Genomic DNA, 12,638 nt, shown 5'->3' on the forward strand with positions numbered 1-12,638 from the left:
TATAAATGTTTCCCATACATTCAATTATTTACACATTTGCCACTGCCTATTAGCTAGAAATGGGAATCTTTGGGCATCTGACCATTTGATTCCAAATTTTGATGTGACCATTTGTTTCAGAATCATAATACAACATACTATTTAGTATATATAAATTATAATAAAACCTTTACACGTTAAAAATTGTCCTCCGAGCTAACGTATGACTTATGGCTTAAGAAACATCTTTTAAAAAATGTATTTATTTATTTTATTCACAGAAAATCCCTATATGTTAATTGAATAAAATCATTAAATAGAAATGAATAATACAAGAAAATAGAGCAACCCCAACTCCAAACCTGATCCCAGCAACACTTTCAATAATGATAAGATCAATTATAGTTTGTTTTTAATTTTTTTTTAAATAAAATAAAATAAATACATTTAAAAAATCAAAATATATAAATATATATAATATATATATATATATATATATATATATATATATATATATATATATATATATATATATATGTGTAGTTGAGGTTTCTGTGGTTTATCCGTTATACAGTTCTCAATACCGGGGTAGAGCGGAATATACGTTAGGTCAGGGAAAAAACACAGAGGCTGTATCATCCCTACAAGCCTGTTTAGTAGGTTTGCTTGCTCATCTGGGGATTTTATAAAATATTCTAAATTTATAAAAATCACCTGACGAGCAGGGAAACCTGCGAAACAGTATATATATATATATATATATATATATATATATATATATATATATATATATATATATATATATATATATATATATATATATATAGTTGAGGTTTCTGTGGTTTATCCGTTATATAATGCTCCATTCCGGGGTAGAGCGGAATATACGTTAGGTCAGGGAAAAAACACAGAGGCTGTATCATCCCTACAAGCCTGTTTAGTAGGTTTCCTTACTCATCTGGGGATTTTATAAAATAACCTGCGAAACAGTATATATATATATATATATATATATATATATATATATATATATATATATATATATATATATATATACTGTATATATATAATAAAACATGTATATCGTATATATAAAGACACAAGTTTGTCAGCTTTGTGTTGTAGGTGATTATAATGAATCATTATTTTGAACATTTCAGCCTTTTCTCATTGCAGTCGGATTTTAGCTTTTTTTTTCTTTTTACATTTACAATGTAAAATATATATACCGTATTTTTCGGAGTATAAGTCGCACCGGAGTATAAGTCGCACCGGCCGAAAATGCGTAATAAAGAAGGAAAAAAAAAACATATATAAGTCGCACTGGAGTATAAGTCGCATTTTTTGGGGAAATGTATTTAATAAAAGCTAACACCAAGAATAGACATTTGAAAGGCAATTTAAAATAAATAAAGAATAGTGAACCATCCATCCATCCATCCATTTTCTACCGCTTATTCCCTTTGGGGTCGCGGGGGGCGCTGGAGCCTATCTCAGCTACAATCGGGCGGAAGGCGGGGTACACCCTGGACAAGTCGCCACCTCATCGCAGAATAGTGAACAACAGGCTGAATAAGTGTACGTTATATGAGGCATAAATAACCAACTGGTATGTTAACGTAACATATTATGGTAAGAGTCATTCAAATAACTATAACATATAGAACATGCTATACAATCTGTCACTCCTAATCGCTAAATCCCATGAAATCTTATACGTCTAGTCTCTTACGTGAATGAGATCAATAATATTATTTGATATTTTACGGTAATGTGTTAATAATTTCACACATAAGTCGCTCCTGAGTATAAGTCGCACCCCCGGCCAAACTATGAAAAAAAACTGCGACTTATAGTCCGGAAAATACGGTATATATAAATTATAATAAAACCTTTACACGTTACAAAAGCTCCTCTTAGCTGACGTATGACTTGTGGCTTAAAGAACGTTTTTAAGAAAATGTAGTTATTAATTTTATTCACAAAAATCACTATATGTTAATTGAAAAAAAAATTGAAAAAAAAAGATTAATTAAGGAAATTGAGCAACCCCAACTCCAACCCGATCCCAGCTTTGCGATACTTAGGATACAAATTTACAAAGCAGTACAGAGGACATACAAATACAATACAAAAAATAAAGGAAAAACTAAATAATAAAAGCAACACTTTCAATAATGATAAGATCAATTATAGTTTGTTTTTAATCCAAAAAAAAATTCTTAAAATAAATCAAAAAAAAAAAAAAAATCAAAAAAAATAAAATATATATATATATATATATATATATATACACACACACACACCGTATTTTTCGGAGTATAAGTCACACCGGCCGAAAATGCATAATAAAGAAGGGGAAAAAAAAACATATATATAAGTCGCACTGGAGTATAAGTCGCATTTTTGGGGGAAATTTATTTGATAAAAGCCAACACCAAGAATAGACATTTGAAAGGCAATTTAAAATAAATAAAGAATAGTGAACAACAGGCTGAATAAGTGTACGTTATATGAGGCATAAATAACCAACTGGTATGTTAACGTAACATATTATGGTAAGAGTCATTCAAATAACTATAACATATAGAACATGCTATACAATCTGTCACTCCTAATCGCTAAATCCCATGAAATCTTATACGTCTAGTCTCTTACGTGAATGACATCAATAATATTATTTGATATTTTACGCTAATGTGTTAATAATTTCACACATAAGTCGCTCCTGAGTATAAGTCGCACCCCCGGCCAAACTATGAAAAAAACAGCGACTTATAGTCCGGAAAATACGGTATATATAAATTATAATAAAACCTTTACACGTTACAAAAGCTCCTCTTAGCTGACGTATGACTTGTGGCTTAAAGAACGTTTTTAAGAAAATGTATTTATTAATTTTATTCACAAAAATCACTAGATGTTAATTGAAAAAAAAATTTAAAAACAATTATTAATTAAAGAAATTGAGCAACCCCAACTCCAACCCGATCCCAGCTTTGCGATACTTAGGATACAAATTTACAAAGCAGTACAGAGGACATACAAATACAATACAAAAAATAAAGGAAAAACAAAATAATAAAAGCAACACTTTCAATAATGATAACATCAATTATAGTTTGTTTTTAATCCAAAAAAAAATTCTTAAAATAAATTTAAAAAAAATAAAATAAATAAAATAATATATATATATATATATATATATATATATATATATACACACACACACCGTATTTTTCGGAGTATAAGTCGCACCGACCGAAAATGCATAATAAAGAAGGGAAAAAAAAAACATATATAAGTCGCACTGGAGTATAAGTCGCATTTTTGGGGGACATTTATTTGATAAAAGCCAACACCAAGAATAGACATTTGAAAGGCAATTTAAAATAAATAAAGAATAGTGAACATGCTATACGTTTACCAAACAATCTGTCACTCCTAATCGCTAAATCCCATGAAATCTTATACGTCTAGTCTCTTACGTGAATGAGATCAATAATATTATTTGATATTTTACGCTAATGTGTTAATAATTTCACACATAAGTCGCTCCTAAGTATAAGTCGCACCCCCGGCCAAACTATGAAAAAAACTGCGACTTATAGTCCGGAAAATACGGTATATATAAATTATAATAAAACCTTTACACATTACAAAAGCTCCTCTTAGCTGACGTATGACTTGTGGCTTAAAGAACGTTTTTAAGAAAAAAAATGTATTACTTTTATTCACAAAAATCACTAGATGTTAATTGAAAAAAAAAATGTTTTTAATTATTAATTAAAGAAATTGAGCAACCCCAACTCCAACCCGATCCCAGCTTTGCGATACTTAGGATACAAATTTACAAAGCAGTACAGAGGACATACAAATACAATACAAAAAAATAAAGGAAAAACAAAATAATAAAAGCAACACTTTCAATAACGATAAGATCAATTATAGTTTGTTTTTAATCAAAAAAAAAAATTCTTAAAATAAATTAAAAAAAATAAATAAATAAATAAAATAAAAAAAATAAAAAATAAATATATATATATATATATATATACACACACCGTATTTTTCGGAGTATAAGTCGCACCGGCCGAAAATGCATAATAAAGAAGGGAGAAAAAAAACACATATAAGTCGCACTGGAGTATAAGTCGCATTTTTTGGGGAAATGTATTTGATAAAAGCCAACAGCAAGAATAGACATTTGAAAGGCAATTTAAAATAAATAAAGAATAGTGAACAACAGACTGAATAAGTGTACGTTATATGAGGCATAAATAACCAACTGGTATGTTAACGTAACATATTATGGTAAGAGTCATTCAAATAACTATAACATATAGAACATGCTATACGTTTACCAAACAATCTGTCACTCCTAATCGCTAAATCCCATGAAATCTTATACGTCTAGACCAGGGGTCGGCAACCCAAAATGTTGAAAGAGCCATATTGGACCAAAAATACAAAAACAAATCTGTCTGGAGCCGCAAAAAATTAAAAGCCATATTACATACAGATAGTGTGTCATGGAATTAAGAGGACTTAAAGGAACCTCAAATATAGCTACAAACGAGGCATAATGATGCAATATGTACATATAGCTAGCCTAAATAGCATGTTAGCATCGATTAGCTTGCAGTCATGCAGTGACCAAATATGTCTGATTAGCACTCCACACAAGTCAATAACATCAACAAAACTCACCTTTCATGCACAACCTTAAAAGTTTGGTGGACAAAATGAGACAGAAAAAGAAGTGGCATAAAACACGTCCTAGAAAGTCGCAGAAAGATATACATGTAAACAAACTAAGGTGAGTTCAAGGACCGCCAAAATTAGTAGGACAAAACGGCGCTCGCCAAATACTCGAATCAGTGAAGCATGTTTAATATAAACAGTGTGCTTTGTAACCATTAGGGAGGTTTGTGTCATGTTTGTCCTCCTACAGAAACCATATTAAAACAAAAATAAATTTTTTTCCCCTCATCTTTTTCCATTTTTCGAAAAATCTCCAGAAAGCCACTAGGGCGGCGCTAAAGAGCCGCATGCCGCTCTAGAGCCGCGGGTTGCCGACCCCTGGTCTAGTCTCTTACGTGAATGAGATAAATAATATTATTTGATATTTTACGGTAATGTGTTAATAATTTCACACATAAGTCGCTCCTGAGTATAAGTCGCACCCCCAAAGTATGACAAAAACTGCGACTTATAGTCCGAAAAATACGGTACTTTTGTCGATTGATTGATTGATTGAGACTTTTATTAGTAGATTGCACAGTGAAGTACATATTCCGTACAATTGACCACTAAATGGTAACACCCCAATAAGTTTTTCAACTTGTTTAAGTCGGGGTCCACTTAAATTGATTCATGATACAGATATATACTATCATCATAATACAGTCATCACACAAGATAATCACATTGAATTATTTACATTATTTAGGTTTGGTTTGGTTAGGTTTGGTTGTTATCATCAGTCATCAACAATTGAGAACAGAGAAATGGATATTGGAACAGTGTAGGTCTGACTTGGTAGGATATGGACAGCAAGTAGTGGGAGAGAGAGAGAGAGAGAGAGAGAGAGAGAGAGAGAGAGAGAGAGAGAGAGAGAGAGAGAGAGAGAGAGAGAGAGAGAGAGAGAGAGATCAGAAGGCATAAGAAAAAGTATCTACATTTGATTGTTTACATTTGATTATTAACAATCCATGTTTACATTGTTTCTTATGGAGACATTTGCTTCACTATAAGAACTTTTTTTTTATTTACAAACCCTGAACCAGAACCAATTAAGTTTGTAAATACAGAATGGACTGTCCTTTTTTTCTCTCCAATAAGTGACTAGTGACAAATCTAGTGACTTTTTCTGCTTAAAATGGACACTTTTGAGAAACTATCGCTCTGCTACTTTTTCCAGACCAATATTTTTTAGCAAGTGCGTCGTTGGGATTCACCGTGAGGACTCTGAGGGCCAAACATGGCGGCACTTTGAACAGATGTGTAACTATATTTGTTAAATGTGTGTGTGTTTAAACATTGTTTTAAGTTTCAGGATTTAGCCTCAGCATTTTTGTTTCGCACCAATCTTTCCAAAGTGTCTGGAAGGTTTCTGGAGCCTGAGTCTATGAGATGTGACATCGCTTTGACAGATGTTTTTCTCACAAAAGCTCAGTGCAGGGAGCATTCCAGGCGGGTCACACAGTCTGCCTCTTCTCTGGGAAAATAATGTTTACGTGGCCGCGTTAAAAGATTAGATTAGGGACAAACCATTTCATAACAAAACAATTGATTGATTGATTGAAACTTGTATTAGTAGATTGCACAGTGAAGTACATATTCCCTACAATTGACCACTAAATGGTAACACCCCAATACGTTTTTACACTTGTTTAAGTCGGGGTCCACGTTAATCAATTCATGGTAAATATAATTGAAATGACTTGATATCAATTTAAGTGGTTGGCCTACTAGCAAACCAGCACAATCTCAACATGTAACATGACTTTTAAGAAGAAAAACTAACTTTTGGACTCTCACTATCACAGACTATTATGTTAGATCCACTATGGACTGGACTCTCACTATTATGTTAGATCCACTATGGACTGGACTCTCACTATTATGTTAGATCCACTATGGACTGGACTCTCACTATTATGTTAGATCCACTATGGACTGGACTCTCACTATTATGTTAGATCCACTATGGACTGGACTCTCACACTATTATGTTAGATCCACTATGGACTGGACTCTCACTATTATGTTGGATCCACTATGGACTGTACTCTCACTATTATGTTGGATCCACTATGGACTGGACTCTCACTATTATGTTAGATCCACTATGAACTGGACTCTCACTATTATGTTAGATCCACTATGGACTGTACTCTCACTATTATGTTAGATCCACTATGGACTGGACTCTCACTATTATGTTAGATCCACTATGGACTGTACTCTCACTATTATGTTAGTTCCACTAAGGACTGGACTCTCACTATTATGTTAGACCCACTATGAACTGGACTCTCACTATTATGTTAGATCCACTATGGACTGTACTCTCACTATTATGTTAGATCCACTATGGACTGGACTCTCACACTATTATGTTAGATCAACTATGGACTAGACTCTCACTATTATGTTAGATCCACTATGGACTGGACTTTCACTATTATGTTAGATCCACTATGGACTGGACTCTCACACTATTATGTTAGATCCACTATGGACTAGACTCTCACTATTATGTTAGATCCACTATGGACTGGACTTTCACTATTATGTTAGATCCACTATGGACTGGACTCTCACTATTATGTTAGATCCACTATGGACTGGACTCTCACACTATTATGTTAGATCCACTATGGACTGGACTCTCACTATTATGTTAGATCCATTATGGACTGGACTCTCACTATTATGTTAGATCCACTATGGACTGGACTCTCACACTATTATGTTAGATCCACTATGGACTGGACTCTCACTATTATGTTAGATCCACTATGGACTGGACTCACACTATTATGTTAGATCAACTATGGACTAGACTCTCACTATTATGTTAGATCCACTATGGACTGGACTTTCACTATTATGTTAGATCCACTATGGACTGGACTCTCACACTATTATGTTAGATCCACTATGGACTAGACTCTCACTATTATGTTAGATCCACTATGGACTGGACTTTCACTATTATGTTAGATCCACTATGGACTGGACTCTCACTATTATGTTAGATCCACTATGGACTGGACTCTCACACTATTATGTTAGATCCACTATGGACTGGACTCTCACTATTATGTTAGATCCATTATGGACTGGACTCTCACTATTATGTTAGATCCACTATGGACTGGACTCTCACACTATTATGTTAGATCCACTATGGACTGGACTCTCACTATTATGTTAGATCCACTATGGACTGGACTCTCACACTATTATGTTAGATCCACTATGGACTGGACTCTCACTATTATGTTAGATCCATTATGGACTGGACTCTCACTATTATGTTAGATCCACTATGGACTGGACTCTCACACTATTATGTTAGATCCACTATGGACTGGACTCTCACACTATTATGTTAGATCCACTATGGACTGGACTCTCAGTATTATGTTAGATCCACTATGGACTGTACTCTCACTATTATGTTAGATCCACTATGGACTGGACTCTCACTATTATGTTAGACCCACTATGATTGGACTCTCACTATTATGTTAGATCCACTATGGACTGGACTCTCACACTATTATGTTAGATCCACTATGGACTGGACTCTCACTATTATGTTAGATCTACTATGGACTGGACTCTCACTATTATGTTAGATCCACTATGGACTGGACTCTCACTATTATGTTAGATCCACTATGGACTGGACTCTCACTATTATGTTAGATCCACTATGGACTGGACTCTCACTATTATGTTAGATCCACTATGGACTGGACTCTCAGTATTATGTTAGATCCACTATGGACTGTACTCTCACTATTATGTTAGATCCACTATGGACTGGACTCTCACTATTATGTTAGATCCACTATGGACTGGACTCTCACACTATTATGTTAGATCCACTATGGACTGGACTCTCAGTATTATGTTAGATCCACTATGGACTGTACTCTCACTATTATGTTAGATCCACTATGGACTGGACTCTCACTATTATGTTAGACCCACTATGATTGGACTCTCACTATTATGTTAGATCCACTATGGACTGGACTCTCACACTATTATGTTAAATCCACTATGGACTGGACTCTCACTATTATGTTGGATCTACTATGGACTGGACTCTCACTATTATGTTAGATCCACTATGGACTGGACTCTCACTATTATGTTAGATCCACTATGGACTGGACTCTCACACTATTATGTTAGATCCACTATGGACTGGACTCTCACTATTATGTTAGATCTACTATGGACTGGACTCTCACTATTATGTTAGATCCACTATGGACTGGACTCTCACTATTATGTTAGATCCACTATGGACTGGACTCTCACTATTATGTTAGATCCACTATGGACTGGACTCTCACTCTTATGTTAGATCCACTATGGACTGGACTCTCACTCTTATGTTAGATCCACTATGGACTGGACTCTCAAATCATTATTGATTTTAGTAGAAAATGCCATGAAGTTGTGGACTATGTTATACATACTGTGTAAACCCAGCATAATAAATAAGCATCTATCTGACACACACATCTATACCTTTGGCCTTTCTAAGACATTTCCAGGAGTTATTTCACCTTCTGAGAAGCTTCTGGTTTACTAATGGTTTATAATGTTGTAAAAATGTGTAGAATAAATATTACATTTCAACATTTCGGTCAACGAAGATTTGCTTCAGCCTACGACACATAGTCATTTTGATAGTAGGCTATTATATAGACACGTACGTCATGTGTTGCCTTCATTATAAGACTTATATAAGACTTTTAAATTAATTTTGATAGTAGGCTAATATAGCTAATATAGACACTTACATCATGTGTTGCCTCCATTATAAGACTTGTATAAGACTTTTAAAGTCATTTTGATAGTAGGCTATTATAGCTAATATAGACACTTACATCATGTGTTGCCTTCATTATAACACTTACATAAGACTTTTAAATTAATTTTGATAGTAGGCTATTATAGCTAGTATAGACACTTACATCATGTGTTGCCTTCATTATAAACACTTATATAAGACTTTTAAAGTAATTTTGATAGTAGGCTAATATAGCTAATATAGACTCTTACATCATGTGTTGCCTTCATTATAACACTTATATAAGGCTTTTAAAGTCATTTTGATAGTAGGCTATTCCAGCTAATATAGACACGTACATCATGTGTTGCCTTCATTATAAGAATTTTAAATTAATTTTGATAGTAGGCTATTATAGCTAATATAGACACTTACATCATGTGTTGCCTTCATTATAACACTTGTATAAGACTTTTAAATTAATTTTGATAGTAGGCTATTATAGCTAATATAGACACTTACATCATGTGTTGCCTTCATTATAAGACTTTTAAATTAATTTTGATAGTAGGCTAATATTGGCCCTGCGATGAGGTGGCGACTTGTCCAGGGTGTACCCCGCCTTCCGCCCGATTGTAGCTGAGATAGGCTCCAGCGCCCCCCGCGACCCCGAAGGGAATAAGCGGTAGAAAATGGATGGATGGAGGCTAATATAGCTAATATAGACACTTACATCATGTGTTGCCTTCATTATAAACACTTATATAAGACTTTTAAAGTAATTTTGATAGTAGGCTAATATAGCTAATATAGACACTTACATCATGTGTTGCCTCCATTATAAGACTTGTATAAGACTTTTAAAGTCATTTTGATAGTAGGCTATTATTGCTAATATAGACACTTACATCATGTGTTGCCTTCATTATAAGACTTTTAAATTAATTTTGATAGTAGGCTATTATAGATAATATAGACACCTACATCATGTGTTGCCTTCATTATAACACTTATATAAGACTTTTAAAGTCATTTTGATAGTAGGCTATTATAGCTAATATAGACACTTACATCATGTGTTGCCTTCATTAAAACACTTGTATAAGACTTTTAAATTCATTTTGATAGTAGGCTAATATAGACACTTACATCATGTGTTGCCTTCATTATAACACTTATATAAGGCTTTTAAAGTCATTTTGATAGTAGGTTAATATAGACACTTACATCATGTGTTTCCTTCATTATAAAACTTATATAAGGCTTTTTAAGTCATTTTGATAGTAGGCTGATATAGACACTTACATCATGTGTTGCCTTCATTATAACACTTATATAAGACTTTTAAAGTCTTTTTGATAGTAGGATAATATAGACACTTACCTCATTTGTTGCCTTCATTATAAGACTTATATACGGCTTTTAATTTTGTTGTTAGTGGAACTATACTGTAATATCATTTGTCAAGGCAGGATTGTTACATTCACATTCTGCCTTCTTTCTCTCTTCCCTTGTCCTCCTCTGCTTCCTTCCTGTGTGAGTTATGCACGTTGAGCAAGTTTAGCTACAGTAGTTTAAATGCAGCCCAAAAGCCTGAATTGACTTCCTGTATATAAAAAAACCCCTCCATTATTAGACAAAGTTGACCCCAACAAACTAAGAATTAGGTGTTGTTTCTGGCTGGGGTTTGCATTGGTTTGACGATGCTAGTTGATCTTGCTTAACATTGTCATTTTAAATCAGTTGTGGTTGCTAGAACATGAAATACATTTACAACCACAGCAAAAAAAATAAAAAAAAATAAAAAATAATAATAAATAATTAGTAAGTTTCTTTTTTTTCTTATATTTTGATATTTTATTGACCCCCAGGCCCTGTGAATGCATCCTATGGTCGCATCAAAATGACCCTGCATGGATGAGCTTATCAGTGGGAGATAAATAACAAACACGATCTTACCTTTGCAGGTGACTTGAGTAAAACTAATCACTCGTTTTATTCGTTCCTTCCTTGCAGTGCACTGAGAAAGTTCGGCCCTTGATGAGTCGGTGTGTCTGTCAGTGTTTCCCTCCACAGTCTGACCTGTCTTGATAAACACACTTCGAGGATGACATCCAGTCGGTGAGAATTTCGCCTCTTTAAAGAGAGTCGGTACTTATGATTCGACTCCCTTTTTTAGAGCCAACTCCTTTGACTTTCGAATGACTTCTCTTCTTTTTTTTTAATCCTGACATTAATTTACCACCAACATTTTATTTACATTCATCTTTGAAACACTATACACTTATGCTTAAAATGAATCACTAATTTATATAGAATTCATTAAAACCACTTAAAAGAGTCGTTTCGTTCACGAACGACACATACAAAATGACATCACAAGACATCAAGGGACGCCCTGAACTGCGTTTAAAAGGAATACAAATCATTCGATTTTTTTTAATTTAATGGCAGTTACGTCAGTCGAACTCTGTCAGTAGCAATTATTCTCAACTCAATAACATTCGCCCGTCAAGAAAAAAGAAAAAGTTCGAGTACAAATACATTACAAATATTTTTGTGGCAGATTTATGTGAAACAAAGCCGTGTTGCAACAGCGGCCTCTGCTGGCTGGGTGTCGTCATATCTCCATGGTTACCACCACAAGCACTGGTGGTATAAATGTAACTGTGGCCAATATGGAGGACCAAATGGGATACAAATAAATAAATACATCCATCCATTTTCTACCGCTTGTCCCTTTCGGGGTCGCTGGAGCCTATCTCAGCTACAATCGGGCGGAAGGCGGGGTACACCCTGGACAAGTCGCCACCTCATCACAGGGTCTAAATAAATACATATTTTATATATTGTAATAATTACTCAAATATGTAATTAATTAATGAAATCATACATTAAATAGTTTGTCAATAATTTATTACATCATCCATTTTCTTCCGCTTATCCGAGGTCTGGTCGCGGGGGCAGCAGCCTAAGCAGAGAAGCCATACTTGCCAACCTTAAGACCTCCGAATTCAGGGTTGAGGTGGGCGGGGTTGGGGGCGGGGTTTGGTGGTACCGGGGGTGTATATTGTAGCCCGGAAGAGTTAGGGCTGCAAGGGATTCTGGGTATTTG

At 34.2% G+C, this 12,638-nt stretch overlaps 1 protein-coding gene across 2 annotated transcripts in view; it reads right to left on the reverse strand.

The window, feature by feature from the left end:
- LOC133622531 (calcitonin gene-related peptide type 1 receptor-like) overlaps window positions 1-11,616 on the reverse strand; it is a 39,397-nt gene extending 27,781 nt beyond the window's left edge. For both annotated transcript variants that reach the window (XM_061985356.1, XM_061985355.1), the window contains exon 1: window positions 11,483-11,616. The gene's annotated coding sequence lies outside the window, so the exon portion shown is untranslated. The remainder of the gene's footprint in view (window positions 1-11,482) is intronic.
- Window positions 11,617-12,638: the final 1,022 nt, after the last annotated feature.

This window comes from Nerophis lumbriciformis, linkage group LG23, assembly GCF_033978685.3.
Source record: "Nerophis lumbriciformis linkage group LG23, RoL_Nlum_v2.1, whole genome shotgun sequence".
NCBI classification, from domain to species: domain Eukaryota; kingdom Metazoa; phylum Chordata; class Actinopteri; order Syngnathiformes; family Syngnathidae; genus Nerophis; species Nerophis lumbriciformis.